The following is an 18925-nucleotide window of genomic DNA, read 5'->3' as shown; positions in this document are numbered from 1 at the left end:
TGACACGACCGCGTGCCACATGCCCGCATGACACGACCGCGTGCCACACGCCCGCATGACACGACCGCGTGCCACACGCCCGCATGACACGACCGCGTGCCACATGCCCGCATGACACGACCGCGTGCCACATGCCCGCATGACACGACCGCGTGCCACATGCCCGCATGACACCCGATATATGACACGTCTGCGCATTTCATCTTAGTGTTGCAAGAAACTAATACTGTCTCATGACCTGCACAGGTCCCATGACCTGCACAGCTCTCATGACCTGCACAGCTCTCATGACCTGCACAGCTCTTATGACCTGTACAGCTCCCATGACCTGCACAGCTCCCATGACCTGTACAGCTCCCATGACCTGCACAGCTCCCATGACCTGCACAGCTCCATGACCTGCACAGCTCTCATGACCTGCACAGCCCCATGACCTGCACAGCCCCATGACCTGCACAGCTCTCATGTCCTGCACAGCTCCCATGACCTGCACAGCTCTCATGACCTGCACAGCTCTCATGACCTGCACAGCCCCATGACCTGCACAGCCCCATGACCTGCACAGCCCCATGACCTGCACAGCTCCCATGACCTGCACAGCTCCCATGACCTGCACAGCTCTCATGACCTGCACAGCCCCATGACCTGCACAGCCCCATGACCTGCACAGCTCCCATGACCTGCACAGCTCCCATGACCTGCACAGCTCTCATGACCTGCACAGCCCCATGACCTGCACAGCTCCCATGACCTGTACAGCTCCCATGACCTGCACAGCTCCCATGACCTGCACAGCTCCCATGACCTGCACAGCTCTCATGGTCTGCACAGCCCCATGACCTGCACAGCTCAAATGACCTGCACAGCTTCCATGACCTGCACAGCTCCCATGACCTGCACAGCCCCATGACCTGCACAGCTCAAATGACCTGCACAGCTCCCATGACCTGCACAGCTCTCATGACCTGCACAGCCCCATGACCTGCACAGCTCCCATGACCTGCACAGCTCTCATGTCCTGCACAGTTCCCATGACCTGTACAGCTCTCATGACCTGAACAGCCCCATGACCTGCACAGCTCTCATGACCTGCACAGCCCCATGACCTGTACAGCTCCCATGACCTGCAAAGCTCGAATGACCTGCACAGATCCCATGACCTGTACAGCTCCCATGATTATGAACCTGCATCTGTTTGCCTCCGATGTCGTTTTTTTATATACATAAATTCATTAAGAAACACACACACACATTAAAGGTTAGTTCACATTTCGTCATTTTTCATTACTCTGTTGTTTAACAGCACCCTTCGTGGGCACCGGTGGTCTGGAGAAGGCAAAGTAAAGAGGAAGAAAGAGAGAAATAAGTAAAGAGGAAGAAAGAGAGAAATAAGTAAAGAGGAAGAAAGAGAGAAATAAGTAAAGAGGAAGAAAGAGAGAAATAAGTAAAGAGGAAGAAAGAGAGAAATAAGTAAAGAGGAAGAAAGAGAGAAATTTGAAAAGAAGAGAAAATTATAAAAAGAACGGAAAGCAGTAAAGAAAATATGGCACGTAAGACGGTGAGCAAACATGGGAGGCCGGCTGTGTGTGTTGCCCTCATGAATATTTTGAGAAACAAAATATACATCTCAGGTTAAGAAGGTCTGAAGTCTGTTTGTACACAATGCCTCCATGACTCTTGCTGCCAAGATGTTTATGTTTGATGACTTTACAGGTGACTTCAGCCCTCATGCCTCTCTTCAGGAGGTTCCCTTATTTCTTTTATTTTTGGGTTGGTTCTTATGCCAAGAGCGTGTGGATGCTGAAGCCAAGGAGGTCTGTATGGTGTATGCCAAGTATGTATGTATGTATGTATGTGTATGTATGTATGTATGTATGATTTAGGACCATGGTCCAGTCTCAGTGTACGACGGGGGACATGGTCCAGGCTCATGGTATAATCCTAGAGAAGGAGCGCTGTTCAAAGAGTGTGTCTCGACACCTGGTCCAGTGTTCAGCTGTGTAGCCAAACAGTCTAGCCCCTTACTGTAGTCGTACCGATGGTTCACACAGTCCAGTCGCAAGGTGATGTTCATATGGAAGGTCCAAGTATCGTCCCTCCATAACCGTCACAGAATGGTAGGTCTACTCTCTAGACGAGACATGACCATCTTGCAGTGGTTGGTCGTGGTTGACATGACCATCCTGCAGTGGCTGGTTGTGGTTGACATGGAGATCCTGCAGTGGCTGGTCGTGGTTGACATGACCATCCTGCAGTGGGTGGTCGTGGTTGATATGACCATCCTGCAATGGCTGGTCGTGGTTGACATGACCATCCTGCAGTGGTTGGTCGTGGGTGACATGGAGATCCTGCAGTGGCTGGTTGTCGTGGTTGACAGGACCATCCTGCAGTGGCTGGTCGTGGTTGACGTGACCATCCTGCAGTGGTTGGTCGTGGCTGACATGACCATCCTGCAATGGCTGGTCGTGGTTGACATGACCATCCTGCAGTGGTTGGTCGTGGTTGACATGACCATCCTGCAGTGGCTGGTCGTGGTTGACATGACCATCCTGCAGTGGGTGGTCGTGGCTGACATGACCATCCTGCAGTGGCTGGTCGTGGTTGACATGACCATCCTGCAGTGGTTGGTCGTGGTTGACGTGACCATCTTGCAGTGGTTGGTCGTGGTTGACATGACCATCCTGCAGTGGGTGGTCGTGGTTGACATGACCATCCTGCAGTGGCTGGTCGTGGTTGACATGACCATCCTGCAGTGGGTGGTCGTGGCTGACATGACCATCCTGCAGTGGGTGGTCGTGGTTGACATGACCATCCTGCAGTGGATGGTCGTGGTTGACATGACCATCCTGCAGTGGATGGTCGTGGTTGACATGACCATCCTGCAGTGGCTGGTCGTGGCTGACATGACCATCCTGCAGTGGTTGGTCGTGGTTGACATGACCATCCTGCAGTGGATGGTCGTGGTTGACATGACCATCCTGCAGTGGCTGGTCGTGGTTGACGTGACCATTCTGCAGTGGCTGGTCGTGGTTGACATGACCATCCTGCAGTGGATGGTCGTGGTTGACATGACCATCCTGCAGTGGCTGGTTGTGGTTGATATGACCATCCTGCAGTGGGTGGTCGTGGTTGACATGACCATCCTGCAGTGGCTGGTCGTGGTTACGGTTTCATCTGGTAGTGCTATGGTTGACCTATGACCTACTGAGCTGGCGATCATACACGTACGTACTGGAAAGCATCGACAAATAATAGCACATCTCAACAGTGGCAGAAACAACAGCGTCTACAACATAATGTTCAACGAAAGTAGCAGAAACAACAGCGTCTACAACATCATGTTCAACGACAGTAGCAGAAACAACAGCGTCTACAACATCATGTTCAACGACAGTAGCAGAAACAACAGCGTCTACAACATCATGTTCAACGAAAGTAGCAGAAACAATAGCGTCTATAACATCATGTCCAACAACATTAGCAGAAACAACAGCGTCTACAACATAATGTTCAAAGACAGTGGCAGAAACAACAGCGTTTACAACATAATGTTCAACGACAATATAGAATAACACAAGCAAAAACAAAAGCCGGGACGGCAGTGCCAGAAAGGATAAAAGTATTTACGATAACAAAAACATCAAGAGCAACAGAAACAAAAGAGAATGTAGACACAACAACAAAGACAATAGACACTACGAACAATGATGATGGAACAACCGTGAACAGATAGTACCATCATAACAATGAACAGTATCAGTGATAACAATTAGCTCGGCTAGGATAATTATCACCGTAAGAAGCCCAGCAAGAACAATTATCCCACTTAAATAATGATCTCAGCAAGAACACTAATCCCAGCAAGAACAATTATCTCAGAACAATTATCCCAGCAAGAACATTTATCCCATGAAGAACAATTATCCCAGCAAGAACATTTATCCCAGCAAGAACATTTATCCCATTAAGAGCAATTATCCCAGCAAGAACATTTATCCCAGCAAGAACAATTATCTCAGAACAATTATCCCAGCAAGAACATTTATCCCATTAAGAGCAATTATCCCAGCAAGAACATTTATCCCAGCAAGAACATTTATCCCAGCAAGAACAATTATCCCAGCAAGAACATTTATCCCAGCAAGAACATTTATCCCAGCAAGAACATTTATCCCAGCAAGAACAATTATCCCAGCAAGAACATTTATCCCAGCAAGAACATTTATCCCAGCAAGAACATTTATCCCAGCAAGAACATTTATCCCAGCAAGAACATTTATCCCAGCAAGAACATTTATCCCAGTAAGAACAATTATCCCAGCAAGAACAATTATCCCAGCAAGAACATTTATCCCAGCAAGAACATTTATCCCAGTAAGAACAATTATCCCAGCAAGAACATTTATCGCAGCAAGAACAATTATCCCAGCAAGAACAATTATCCCAGCAAGAACATTTATCCCATTAAGAACAATTATCCCAGCAAGAACATTTATCCCAGCAAGAACATTTATCCCAGTATGAACAATTATCCCAGCAAGAACATTTATCCCAGTATGAACAATTATCCCAGCAAGATCGGTACGCCGCCCCATCTAACGGTAGTTAACGGTAGCCAATAGGTAGCAGCTTTCTGTAACCAAACAGTAGGCCACACCATCCAACGGTAGCCAACAGGTAGCAGCATTCTGTAACCAAACAGTAGGCCACACCATCTAACGGTAGCCAACAGGTAGCAGCTTTCTGTAACCAAACAGTAGGCCACACCATCTAACGGTAGCCAACAGGTAGCAGCTTTCTGTAATCAAACAGTAGGCCACACCATCTAACGGCAGCCAGCGGCAGCCTGGGGTAGGTAATGTGGCAGGCAACAGCCTTAAACTTTAACTGTATTACTCGCAAACTTTTGTAACCAAACTGTGAGAAGTCTTAGTTAGATACAGCATCCCCCCCCCAAAAAAAGATCTCTTTTGGTAATAGCGAAATTGAATTACATTTTCCCCCCCTCTGCGTGATGGAGACAAGAAATATGCGATATTTACCAATTTTCTCTAATGGCTACGAGGCAAGGTATAGTTTCCTGAAGGAGGTTAAAAATCCCATGATGATAAAAGCTTGAGGTTTAACACTAGCCTCGCCTAGGGGGGGACCAGGAGCGTGACGTGGTGTAGATAGGCTGACCAGCGATAACTCTGACTGTGAGAGACTGGTTGATCAGCGACCTCCGTAAGTGACTGGCGGGTACTGACTGAGTACAGAAGTTTTGTGGAGCCTGGATGTGGAAAGGGAGCTGTGGTTTCGGTGCATTACACATGACAGCTGGAGACTGAGTGTGAACGAATGTGGCCTTTTTTGTCTGTTTTCCTGGCGCTACCTCGCTGAAGCGGGGGGTAGCGATACTGTTTCCTGTGGGGCGGGGTAGCGACAGGAATGGATGAAGGTAAGCAAGTATGATTATGTACATGTGTATATATGTATATGTCTATGTATGTGTATGTATATGTTGATATGTATATGTATGTATGTATGCATGTATGGATGTATGTATGCATGTATGGATGTTTGTGTATATATATATATATATATATATATATATATATATATATATATATATATATATATATATATATATATATATATTTCATTTTTTTTCTATCTTTTTTTATTTTGCTTTGTCGCTGTCTCCCGCGTTTGCGAGGTAGCGCAAGGAAACAGACGAAAGAAATGGCCCAACCCACCCCCATACACATGTATATACATACACGTCCACACACGCAAATATACATACCTATACATCTCAAATGTACACATATATATACACACACAGACACATACATATATACCCATGCACACAATTCACACTGTCTGCCTTTATTCATTCCCATCGCCACCTCGCCACACATGGAATACCATCCCCCTCCCCCCTCATGTGTGCGAGGTAGCGCTAGGAAAAGACAACAAAGGCCGCATTCGTTCACACTCAGTCTCTAGCTGTCATGCAATAATGCCCGAAACCACAGCTCCCTTTCCACATCCAGGCCCCACACAACTTTCCATGGTTTACCCCAGACGCTTCACATGCCTTGATTCAATCCACTGACAGCACGTCAACCCCGGTATACCACATCGATCCAATTCACTCTATTCCTTGCCCGCCTTTCACCCTCCTGCATGTTCAGGCCCCGATCACTCAAAATCTTTTTCACTCCATCTTTCCACCTCCAATCTGGTCTCCCACTTCTCGTTCCCTCCACCTCCGACACATATATCCTCTTGGTCAATCTTTCTTCACTCATTCTCTCCATGTGCCCAAACCATTTCAAAACACCCTCTTCTGCTCTCTCAACCACGCTCTTTTTATTTCCACACATCTCTCTTACCCTTACATTACTTACTCGATCAAACCACCTCACACCACATATTGTCCTCAAACATCTCATTTCCAGCACCTCCACCCTCCTCCGCACAACTCTATCTATAGCCCACGCCTCGCAACTATATAACATTGTTGGAACCACTATTCCTTCAAACATACCCATTTTCAATTTCCAAGATAACGTTCTCGACTTTCACACATTTTTCAGCGCTCCCAGAACTTTCGCCCCCTCCCCCACCCTATGATTCACTTCCGCTTCCATGGTTCCATCCGCTGCCAAATCCACTCCCAGATATCTAAAACACTTCACTTCCTCCAAAAGTGGAAGAGTGGCAAAAGGTCCTGGGAGCATTGAGGGGTATATGAAATGATAGCTCATGGTCTCTTAGGGCAAAGATGGGTATGTTTGAGCGTACAATAGTCCCAACGGTGTTACATGGGTGTGAGTCTTGGCCCCCGAATGCAAAAAGACAAAAGAAGGGTAGACATGTTGGAAATGAAATGTCTGTGTTGTGTGAGGAGGACTGATCGTGTAAGGAAAGGTTGTGCAAGAGAGACGTGTGGTGATAAGCGGCATATGATTGACAAAGCTAACCAGGGTATATGGCACAGACACACGGAGAGGACAAACGAAGTGACAGCTACTGAGAAGATAAGTGTCAGAAGTGGTGGAAACAAGGGGGAGGGAGAGGATAGTCTGAGGAGACCGAAGGATGGAGTGAACAATGCTTTGACTTATTAGGGCCTGAGCATTCAGGAGGGTGAGAGGCGTACATGGGATAAAGCGAAATGGAGCGATGTGGCGTACAGGGGATAAAGTACTGTACGTAGGCTCTACCAGGGCTTATGAAGTGGTCGGGGGAACCATAGAAAGGCGTGTAGAGCCTCGCTGTGAACAGGGGTTTTGAGCAAATGAGACCATACTTCATCAGTTCCTGGCGCTACCTCGGTAACGCAGAAAACAGTGAACAAGCATCAAAAAGAAATCATAAGATAATAGCAAAAGTGTTAAAGTTAATGGTAAAGATAACGATGATAATTTTGATCATAATAATAATAATAATGATAATAATAATGATGATAACAATAATAATACTAATAATAATGATAATAATAATGATAATAATAATTATAATACTAATAATAATGATAATAATAATGATGATGAGTAATACAAATGTCACTACGCATGGGCGTTACCAGCCTCTGCTTGTGTGGTTAAGCCGCCGCGTAATGAAAATGACCTTTGGGGAGGACAGCTGTATCATCGGGGAACAATCTCGTCGCAGAACTTCTCATTCCAAGGGAGTCCTTCATATCCCTGCTCCTGACTGTAGCGCAGGAATGGAACTACAGGAATCACTGGAAAAAGGGGGTCCTGGGTTATATGGCAGTGAAAGTAATGAGTAATTAAAGAAAGAGAGAAAGAAAATAGGTAAATAAGCAGTTGATAGCCTCCAATATATCCGTTTTCTAATCGCCTCAATATAGGTGGCGCTGCTGATGGCGACTGACGACGGCGTTAACGTAAACCATTTCATTTCACGAAATCTTTCCCCGTTCTGGAAAAAAATGAATATAAGGAAATATTCGAAAGATGAATATCATTCCAAATTTTCATAAAATACTCTGCTTTAATCCCCCTGCTTAAAGAGGACATAATTAAATGTTATAAACTATATCCTGCCATGGGAGTAATCGGATCTATAGTAATATCTTATTATATAATTTTAGGAAAATATATTTTGCAGGTATATAGCGTTCTGATATACCGGGAAAGGGTTACTTTGACGGCCAGTATCCAAGGGTGAAGATTAACCCAGAAGATAGATTAACTAACTTTTCACCTCGAAAGCTACATTTGATCATATACTACTCAGGTACCTATGAAAGCAACACTTAATCATATACTACTGAGGTATATATGATAGAATGAAAATTCAGAGTATTTCCTATGATACAGGCAGAGGCAAAGATAGTGGAGATGTACAGTATGATAAACAGTGGCAATATAACGTCATAGAGATTAGCGTTCGTTGGATATCCGAACACAGGAGGTAACAGATGCCGCCAGCGTATGAGCAATGCCGCAGGATTGGAGAAGTACAACTGAGCCTATGTTATTGGCTTCGGTTAAGAATTACGTCGTGGACATTGCATTGATAAAGCAACTTGACTGAGCGGTATAGAAGGAGAGAACTCCAGAACCGTGATTATATTTTTTTTTTTTTCACACCACTCGCCATTTCCCGCGATAGCGAGGTAGCGCCAAGAACAGAGGACTGGGCCTCTGAGGGAACATCCTCACCCGGCCCCCTTCCCTGTTCCTTCCCTTGGAAAAAAAAAAAAAAAAAAAAAAAACGAGAGGGGAGGATTTCCAGCCCCCCGCTTCCTTCCCTTTTAGTCGCCTTCTACGACACGCAGGGAATACGTGGGAAGTATATATATATATATATATATATATATATATATATATATATATATATATATATATATATATATATATATATATATAAGTTTGTTGAGTATTCCTGGGAAATTATATGGGAGGGTATTGATTGAGAGGGTGAAAGCATGTACAGAGCAGCAGATTAGGGAAGTGCAGTGTGCTTTCAGAAATGGTAGGGGATGTGTGTTTGCTTTGAAGAATGTATGTGAGAAATACTAAGAAAAGCAAATGGATTTGTATGTAGCATTTATGGATCTGGAGAAGGCATATGATAGAGTTGGTAGAGATGCTCTATGGAAGGTATTAAGAATATATGGTGTGGGAGGCAAGTTAACAGAAGCAGTGAAAAGTTTTTATCGAGGATGTAAGGCAAGTGTACGAGTAGGAAGAGAGGAAAGTGATTGGTTCTCAGTGAATGTCGGTTTGCGGCAGGGGTGCGCGATGTCACCACGGTTGTTTAATTTGTTTACGGATGGGGTTGTTAGGGAGGTGACTGCAAGTGTTTTGGAAAGAGGGGCAAGTATGCAGTCTGTTGTGGATAAAAGAGTTTGGGAAGTGAGTCAGTTGTTGTTCACTGATGATACAGCGCTGGTGGCTGATTCGGGTGAGAAACTGCAGAAGCTGGTGACTGAGTTTGGTAAAGTGTGTGAAAGAAGAATGCTGAGAGTAAATGTGAAAAAGAGCAAGGTTATTAGGTACAGTAGAGTTGAGGGACAAGTCAACTGGGAGGTAAGTTTGAATGAAGAAAAACTGGAGGAAGTGAAGTGTTTTAGATATCAGGGAGTGGATTTGGCAGCGGATGGAATCATAAAAGCGGAAGTGAGTCACAGGGTGGGGGAGGGGGCGAAAGTTCTGGGAGCGTTGAAAAATGCGTGGAAGTCGAAAACATTATCTCGGAAAGCAAAAATGGGTATGTTTGAAGCAATAGAGGTTCCAATAATGTCATGGTTGCGAGGCGTGGGCTATAGATAGGGTTGTGCAGAGGAGGGTGGATGTGTTGGAAATGAGATGTTTGAGGACAATATGTGGTGTGAGGTGGTTTGATCGAGTAAGTAACGAAAGGGTAAGAGAGATGAGTGGTAATAAAATGAGTGTGGTCGACAGAGCAGACGAGGGTGTTTTGAAATGGTTTGGTCACATTGAGAGAATGAGCGAGGTAAGATTGACCAAGAGGATATATGTGTTAGAGGTGGAGGGGACGAGGAGAAGTGGGAGACCAAATTGGAGGTGGAAAGATGAAGTGAAAAAGATTTTGAGCGATCGGGGCCTGAACATGCAAGAAGGTGAAAGGTGTGCAAGGAATACAGTGAATTGGAACGATGTGGTACACCGGGGTCGACGTGCTGTCAATGGATTGAACCAGGGCATGTGAAGCGTCTGGAGTAAACCATGGAAAGTTTTGTGGGGCCTGGATGTGGAAAGGGAGCTGTGGTTTCAGTGCATTATACATGACAGCTAGAGACTGAGTGTGAACGAATGTGGCCTTTGCTGTCTTTTCCTAGCGCTACCTCGCGCGCATGAGGGGGGAGGGAGTTGTCTTTTCATGTGTGGCGGGGTGGCGACGAGAATGAATTAAGGCAGCATGTATGAATTATGTTCATGTGTATATATGTATATTTCTGTGTATGTATGTATATGTATACGTTGAAATGTATAGGTATGAATATGTGCGTGTGTGGACGTGTATGTATATACATGTGTATGTGGGGTTGGGCCATTCTTTCGTCTGTTTCCTTGCTCTTCCTATTTCACTGTTTTCCGCGTTAGAAAGATAGCTCCAGGAACTGACGAAGAAATGGCCTCATTCACCCACACCCACTCCCTAGCTCTCATGTGTAGTGTACGAGAGCATCCTATCCACAATAAGGTCCCGCAGACCTTTCCGTTCAGCCCCCTGACAGCAAGTCACTTTATGCCATATTGCTCTAATGCTCTCAATACAGTGAACGGCTTACAACCTCCTGCATGTATAGGCCCCGAGCACCTAGAACCCTTTCCACTTTATATCCCCATCTCCAACATGTTCTCCCCCCTTCTCCGTGTCTCCTTACCAGACCTCTCCATACGTCCAAACCATTTTAGCACACACTCTTTAGCTCTATCATCCATACAATTATCATTACCACACGCTACTTTACTACAACTGTTACCCTGTCACCTTTCATTCAATCAATCCTCCGCACATCGAATAACGTCCGCGAACGTTTCATTTCCAGCATCTTCACTCTCCCTCGTGCGTTGCCATCCATAACCCACGACTCACAGCCACACAACACCGCCGGGTCGACCACACCTTCGAAATAGCTCTTTTTTTTGGCTTCCTAGATAGTGACTTCTTTTTCCGCTCATCCCTAAATGCGCGCTGGATCTCCAGTCCCTCACTCACCCTATGGCTCACTACAGCTCCATTCGCTGCCATATCCATTCTCAGAAATATAAGCATATGTCTATATATATATATATATATATATATATATATATATATATATATATATATATATATATATATATAGCCATGAAGATGTAAGAGCCCATGAAACGGGTCCTAGAATGAAATCGTAATAATGGTACTAAGAGTGATCTTGATAATAATGTTGATAATGATATTACCACCACTACTACTACTACTAATAATAATAACGATAATAATGATAATGATATGATAGTAATTATGATTATAACAATGATAATAATACTACTAATAATGACAATAACAATGATAATAATAATGATAATATTAATGATAATAATAACAATAATAATAATGATAATAATAATAATAATGATGATAATAATAATGACAATAACAATAATAATAATAATAATAATAATAATAATAATAATAATAATAATAATAATAATGACAACAATGATAATAATAATAATAATAATAATAATAATAATAATAATAATAATAATAATAATGATAATAATAATAATAATAATAATAATAATGATGATGATGATGATGATGATGATGATGATAATAATAATAATAATAATAATAATAATAATAATAATTTTCATACTCGTCAGCTGTTTTCTGAATTAGCGTCAAACACGAAGAAATGGCCTCACTCGCTCACAACCACTTTTTAGTTGTGATGTGAGATGGATCGGAACCATAGCCCCCTGTCCATAACCAGGATCCACAGACCTTTCACACCATTCTCTCATGACCACGTCTCATGCTTCCGTGGTGTACTGGTTCGCCTAAGTTCAAATCCTGGGAGTGACATTCGACCCACAGTCAACCCAGCTCTTTATCCTCCTCTTAAGGATGTTCGATACATGAATACCTCCTCTAGGCTGGGGGATATATGTGTGTATGTACACAAGAATAAAGACCTGGTACATATATACAAGACTGAGAGACGGGGCAAGACGAGTGTAGAACTCTTACTCCATAACACACACATAGTAATCACATACACATCGTCCATAGCCTACACGAAAGTAGGACTTGCATGGCGGTGTGTCGCAGTCTTGGTCTACCAGCTGATCTGTGTTGTGAATGGGGCGCTGGAGGAGCCTGCTGTCTGCCTCATGACCTCTTCCATCCAATGATGTGTCACAATACTCCCACGCTCACAAGAAGGCCTTATTCGTGCAATCATCTGTCTGTAGTCTACTTACAATGACCCGACGACTGAAAGCGGTAAGTGGTGGAGTGTGTACAACGACAGTGTCAGGGTGAGGGGCAGGAGGTGGTCACAGCCACCAACAGACTTGCCCCAAGTGTAGCGGTCAGTATTATAAACACAGGTCACAAGTGTTAACCTGTGTTCTACTCTCTGTGTGCCCAAAACCTCCTAAAGCGTCGCAAATGTTCCCCTTGGTGACTATGTTATTCTAAAACTAAAATCTTTAAACATCTTTTACACTCGTGGCTGCCGTGTTCAGGTGTCCATTAAAGTCAACCCAACACCATCGAGCATCATCAACGTACTGATGTCCCTCGACTGTGGTATGGACTCCCATCGTTGCTCACTACCGAGCGTCGCCCACCTCTCTGACAAGATGGATGAGCTCGTCGCTACAGTTGACTCAGGTCAGTTAATGCCGACATTGTGGCCATCACATAGGTTGGCTACACGGATGAGCGCAGTATGGAAGATAATGAATTATTCCACCACCTCCGCACCTATGGCACTGGCGAGACTATAGCACTTCTCTGACATAAGCAACTACACCCGTCCCGCCTCGCTGAAATTCCTGAGGGTGTTGAGGTAATGGGGTTCACGCGATACTGGCCACTCTCCCTCGCCAGACTGGCTCCATAAATTTCTATGCGTTGTATCGTTTGCTCCGCTCCCTCAACAGAGATGCACATCAACACCAAAACGAATCTGAAACTCAAGTCTTCTTGTGTTGCGAGTATTGTGTCAGGGTTTTCAAGAAATCAACACCACGACTAAACACTGAACAGTAGTAACATGTATCACACTGGAGACCTTCCTACACAACGTCAGATCACTTTGATCTTATTCTACCCAATATGGCTGACCGTTACTAACACCCACGACCAATGCCACCCGTCGGTAGCAGTACTCATGTTCTGGTTTTATGGCCCTTCGCTCCCCCGACGATCGCCCAACACCTGGGACGGAATGTCAACACATACAGGACGGTCAACAGCTCAGTAATACGTCGCTCTGAGCAGCCTACTGCTCGGTATCCCTTACGAGAAATAATAGGTGTGGGTGACCCAGAAACTAAATAAGGCAATCGCATCAATACGATCACGTAAGGTATTACTACTTCCTTCCCGAGGAAATCTGTCCTGACTCACTCATCGTACAGGAAAATAAAGCAACGAGATCGGGCCTTCTACCACAGCAACACTGACCCCCATAAGACTACATAGCACAGTAATCGCGGGGTACATACCTGCTTCGGATGAATACTCTCACCCTCTCAAAGTGTAATGCCTGAGGCAGCCCATCAGCCAGTGGTATGGGACTCCCTTCTTTTCCAAGCGACTATCACCCTCTCAAAATGTAACGCCTGAGGCAGCCCATCAGCCAGTGGTATGGGACTCCCTTCTTTTCCAAGCGACTATCACCCTCTCAAAATGTAACGCCTGAAGCAGCCCGACATCAGCCAGTGGTATGGGACTCCCTTCTTTTCCAAGCGTCAGTCACCCAACCAATCAAGGAGCGACTAAGCATAGTGACGATCACTTCGACACTATCTGTTAGACAGATCCTCACCTTCACACAATCTGACTCACACCCTACCTACCAACTCCGACACCCTTCAGTCAGTACAACAATTTGAAGTCATCACCCGGCTACATAGTCTGGAGGTAAAGCGTTTTACTACGCTCGCTGACGTACTTCTAAAATCACTCAAGGACTTCATCCCTGAATTAGGGAAACCTCTTTGCTTCACCATCAGCGCCGCCCTCCCTCACTCGAATTGCCCAACTGCAAAACTCTTCCCGGTGCCGAGCTCAACGACCTGTTACCATAGATGGAATCAAAAGCCTTCTGCCTTATCACCTCACCTGCTATCACCTCTCCTCAAGCGTCTCCTTGTATACATCGCCCTGTTGCTTCTCCCTCTTGGTTCTACGGGTATCATTTCCGCCACTGGTCTAATGAGCTGTTTTTTTATGTTCAAGTCCGAATGAACTGGACCCACAGCACATGTCTGGCTGTTGCTTCCTATAGCTTCTTCTGTGGTGACCAGCGACACGAGAATTGACCTTATGACATCTTCTTTCCTCGTACAGTGAAGCTTTGGAATTTGCTTCAGTCTTTTGTCGTTCCCTCTTCCTAAAACCTCTCTATATTTAAGGACGGGATGTGAGAATACCAAAAGGAACCGATATATATATCATACATGTAGTGTACACATACGAAGTAAACTATTTATTACTAGGCATCTCAAGAATCGAACCCGCCTCCTTAGTGTGACAGCGGTAGCCTAACCCCTAAGCTACGATGAGCTTGTAACTGTGTCCCTCCGTAACTTCTCTCCGTGTCACAGACCCCACGATGCATCACGCATCCTTACGAGGTCGAGATACCGCTGCCTACACTCAGGCCCAAGAAGGCTCATAATTAGCTGGTGGTAAATAGTTAACATCAGGTTACAAATGTACGTTACATGTTGAAGATACACGGTGGAATCAGAGGGACGGATACACCACCATGACCAGTTGCATGGAGGAGGAGGAGAATATCATGTATGATACACCAACTGGAAAAACCGATTTCCAATGCTTGGACTCTGATTATGTGGTAAATAAGAACGTGAAGGAACAGAGATGAAGCAGACCGAATCTTGGAAAATATGGGGAACTAAACACTCTAATGGGAACGCAGACTGGGAAATGGAGTTCAGTAGACAGGATCCAAGTCATAGCTGTGGAAGGTTTAGGTAAATCAACAGTGAAGGAACAGGAAATATGGATGACCGAGCAACTTCAAATCTAGAACTGAAGAGAGATGTGGTTCAACTAGAGATTTCAGGAAGCAAGTTAGCATAGGGTTGTTACCATGGAGAAGATATGGGTGGAATTAACGCCACCTAGCTTTTGAAAGGTACAAGAGAACGAGGAACAAGCAGACCAGGAGGAGAAAGGAGGAATTGAGTAACTTGGAGGAGGATATCTAACTCAACTTTTCATATAGTCAAGAGTAAATCATCATTAAGAGAGTAGCTAATAAGCTAAGAGATTCAGAAGGAAGAGTTGTAGAGGATGATGTATTGTGAGCAGTTGAATAACAGATCCGAAAATGTATTTACGGTGGGAGATGGTACAGTCCTCAACGCTTGTAAGCTGGAATGAGGCGAAGGTCTTGAAAATCACTGGAAAAAGAAAGAAAAACAAGAAAAGATATGAGCAGATTATAAAGGGGCCAAGACCAGTATGATGCTACTAATTCCGATGAAAGTCCTTCACGTGTGCTGAGGATGTGTGGGAATACGCCTCACAGATTCCCTAAACATGTAAACCACAGCGTTGCTGGAAGAAGGCAAGGTGCCAAGCGAGTGGAGGGGGGCCAGTGTCAACCATGTCTTTGAGGAAGGTGACCAGGATGTCTTTATGATGGACCACTCTGTAAGATGATGGAAAGGAGAATCAGAGCACAAATGGACGAAAACTTGAGAGAGAGAGAGAGAGAGAGAGAGAGAGAGAGAGAGAGAGAGAGAGAGAGAGAGAGAGAGAGAGAGAGAGAGAGAGAGAGAGAGAGAGAGACCACGAATCCAGGGAATGGAGCTCGTATTCTCAAATTTGGTCACCAGCCTTAACTAAGCACAAGATTATGATAGTAATGGTCGAGAGAAGGGCATCAAAGATGGTACCAAAATAAAGAGAGTTTAGCTACAGCGAGAGGTTAGAAGCCACACAATTGTCCATCACGGACGAGAGGAAAGTAAAGGGTTACATTTGAGTTTCCAAAACCAGTTTGATGACGTCACTTCTGAGGTATTTCTTCAAATGATGTCGAGACTAAACATTCAGAGGTCATGACATGAAACTGAGCAAGAAACTCTTCATCATAGCACAAGATGGTGGATGACTCAAATATACAGAACACCACAAGAAAGTTTAAATCGTGAAATGATGATAGAAAATGTGACGCGTCCCCAAGTGAATAGAACTCCCCCCACCTTACTGTACAAGAGGAGTACAGTGGAGAAGATACAGGCGGTACTGTAGCTAGCCGACGTTTGAAAGGTATAAGAGAGAAAGGAATGAGTATTGCAGGATAAGAATGAAGAATTAAAGAAAATTTGAAAAGAATATTGTAGACGAGGCAGGGGATACTCCAAAATATAACCTCAAGTTCATATGAAATATATTGTCATTTAAAGAGCAGCTAATTAGACTATGACTTGTATAAGATGACCTAAAGATATGCCAGGAGTTGAATGACAAGTTCAAAAGTGTTCTCACAGTACGAGAAACAGTAGCCCCAACACCAGTGAGATGGGACAGAGGAGAGATCAGGAAATGAATTGAAATTCCTTGAAAAGACTTAAGCAGACAGTCAAAAGGACATTGACACAATTAAGACGCTTTCACTCTGATAGAATATCTCCATATATGCTGAAGAAGTGGGCATATACTCTTTACGGACCACTTCCAATGCAGTTCAAGATATTGCCGGAGGGAGTAGATGAGGACTGCCATAGTTATAGAGACTGCGAAATTGAGCTGATCTACAAAGCATTCTCTCTGAAGAGTGTGGCCTGTGAAATAACGGAGATCACCAGAAAGCAAACGAATGACTACATGCAAAGGCAAAGCTCCAAATCAAGAGTCAACACGGATCTATGGAAAGGGGGTCATGTGTAACGAATCTCCTTAAGTTATATGAGAGAGTGAACTCCGTTTTCGACAACAGAGGAGCTGTGGATTATCTATATATGAACTGCCAGAAATCATCAGACACTATACCACATAGACAGTTTGTATCGAAGCTGGGTCTTCAGGCAGGAATTAAGAGTAGATTCCTCTGATGAATAGAAAATAATCCTAGTGGAAAAGGAACAAAGGACGTATGTCAGGGGAGCTTTCTCGAAACGGCTTGGGGTCACCAGTGGCGTGCCGCAAGGTTCAGTACCTGGACCACTGACCTTCTTGAGCTATGCAAATGACTTGCTAGAAGGATTGAAGTCATACCTGAGGAATGAGGAAGACTGTATTAACTACACAAAACTCAAAAGTGTTTATGGTAAGATAAGCTGGATGGAGCTCAGTTGCTAGGAAACTAAGGCATTGTGGTGGATGGGTCTGTGAAATTTACAGGGAAGGAGTAGGAAAATGGATGCTTTAGCAACAAATACAGAGGGAGGGATAAGAAAAGAGAAAGAGGTGTTGACAAAAGAGAGCATTACCATGTGCTGTGACGACCATAATGTAGGCAGAACTCCAGCCAGCCAGCAGTTGTAAGGCACAAGAGAGCAAGGAACCAGAGAAGTAAGATAAGAAAGGAGAAACAGAGAAACCCTGAAAAGAATGTTGTGGATAAGGAAAGATATAATACATAACATTTCCAGTAATTCATCAAGTGAAGGTTGTCAATCAATTAGAAGTTAATCAGGTTCAGGGATTCAGTGGGAAGAATGTAGGGGATGATGTAAAGACAAGTAAGGAACTGAGTTACAGGTTCCACAGTGTTTTCACAGTGGAAAACACTGCAGTCCTAACACTAGTGAGATCGAATGAGGAAAAGATTGTAATATCAAACAATGACAATCATAATGTTAAAGGTGTCTTCATCCACATAACCTGATGAAATTTCATCGCCGAGAATATGTGCAGAAACACTGGACAAACCATCTGAAATGGTGATCGAGATGTTGCGGGAGAATGGTGAAATGCCATGGGAGTGGTAGAAGGAAAACGTTATACTCATGTATGGATGAGAGAGGGATGATACACAAAACTACAGACCCGTCTCTCAGATGAAAGTGATTTGTAAAGTACTGGAAAAGATTATCAGAAAGAAAATGGATGACTTCTTTTACAGGAAAACTGCCTTAATATGAGCCATCATGATTACAGAGTACTGAGAGGAACAAACTAAGAGCGGCCTCAATTACTCACATTTACTCTCTCTGCCTATCAGTTACAATGCTTCCTGTATTTTCTGATCGCTTCACATTCCCTGGTTCGAACCACTGACATCACGTCACTCCGCTGCCTGCCACGTTCCTCCAATTCCCTGTATCCCTCTTACATGTTCAGGCCCTGATTATTCAAAGCATCTTACTCTCCATCTTTCCATCTACAGTCCATTCTCCCCCTTTCTCCTCGCCCTCTCCACTTCTGATAATGTATACCCTCTTACCCTCTCCTTATTTGCTATCTTTACTACCACACCTCTCTCTCTCTCTTAACCTACAACTTCTTACCCAACCAACATTTCTCACAGCAATTAATGTCCTTGGCTATCTAATTTCCAAAGCAGGCAGCCTCCACTTAACCTGTTTATCTATGACCCACGCCTCGCATCCATACAACGGCGTCGGGACTACTGTACCATCGTATATACTCATCTTTACCCTCACACACAGTGACCTCTTTATCCACACATTCCTCAGTGAACTAAGATTTTAAATACAAGTAACATATATAT

General features: G+C 44.2%; 1 protein-coding gene across 4 annotated transcripts in view; it reads right to left on the bottom strand.

Annotated features, from left to right (window-relative positions):
• The window catches only part of LOC139759421 (protein amalgam-like), a 440638-nt gene that overhangs the window by 974 nt on the left and 420739 nt on the right, over positions 1-18925 (bottom strand). The gene's annotated exons all lie outside the window — the stretch shown is intronic.

Source organism: Panulirus ornatus, chromosome 33 (genome assembly GCF_036320965.1).
Source record: "Panulirus ornatus isolate Po-2019 chromosome 33, ASM3632096v1, whole genome shotgun sequence".
In the NCBI taxonomy this organism is placed as follows: Eukaryota; Metazoa; Arthropoda; class Malacostraca; order Decapoda; family Palinuridae; genus Panulirus; species Panulirus ornatus.
This window is presented reverse-complemented; position numbering and strand designations above follow the sequence as displayed.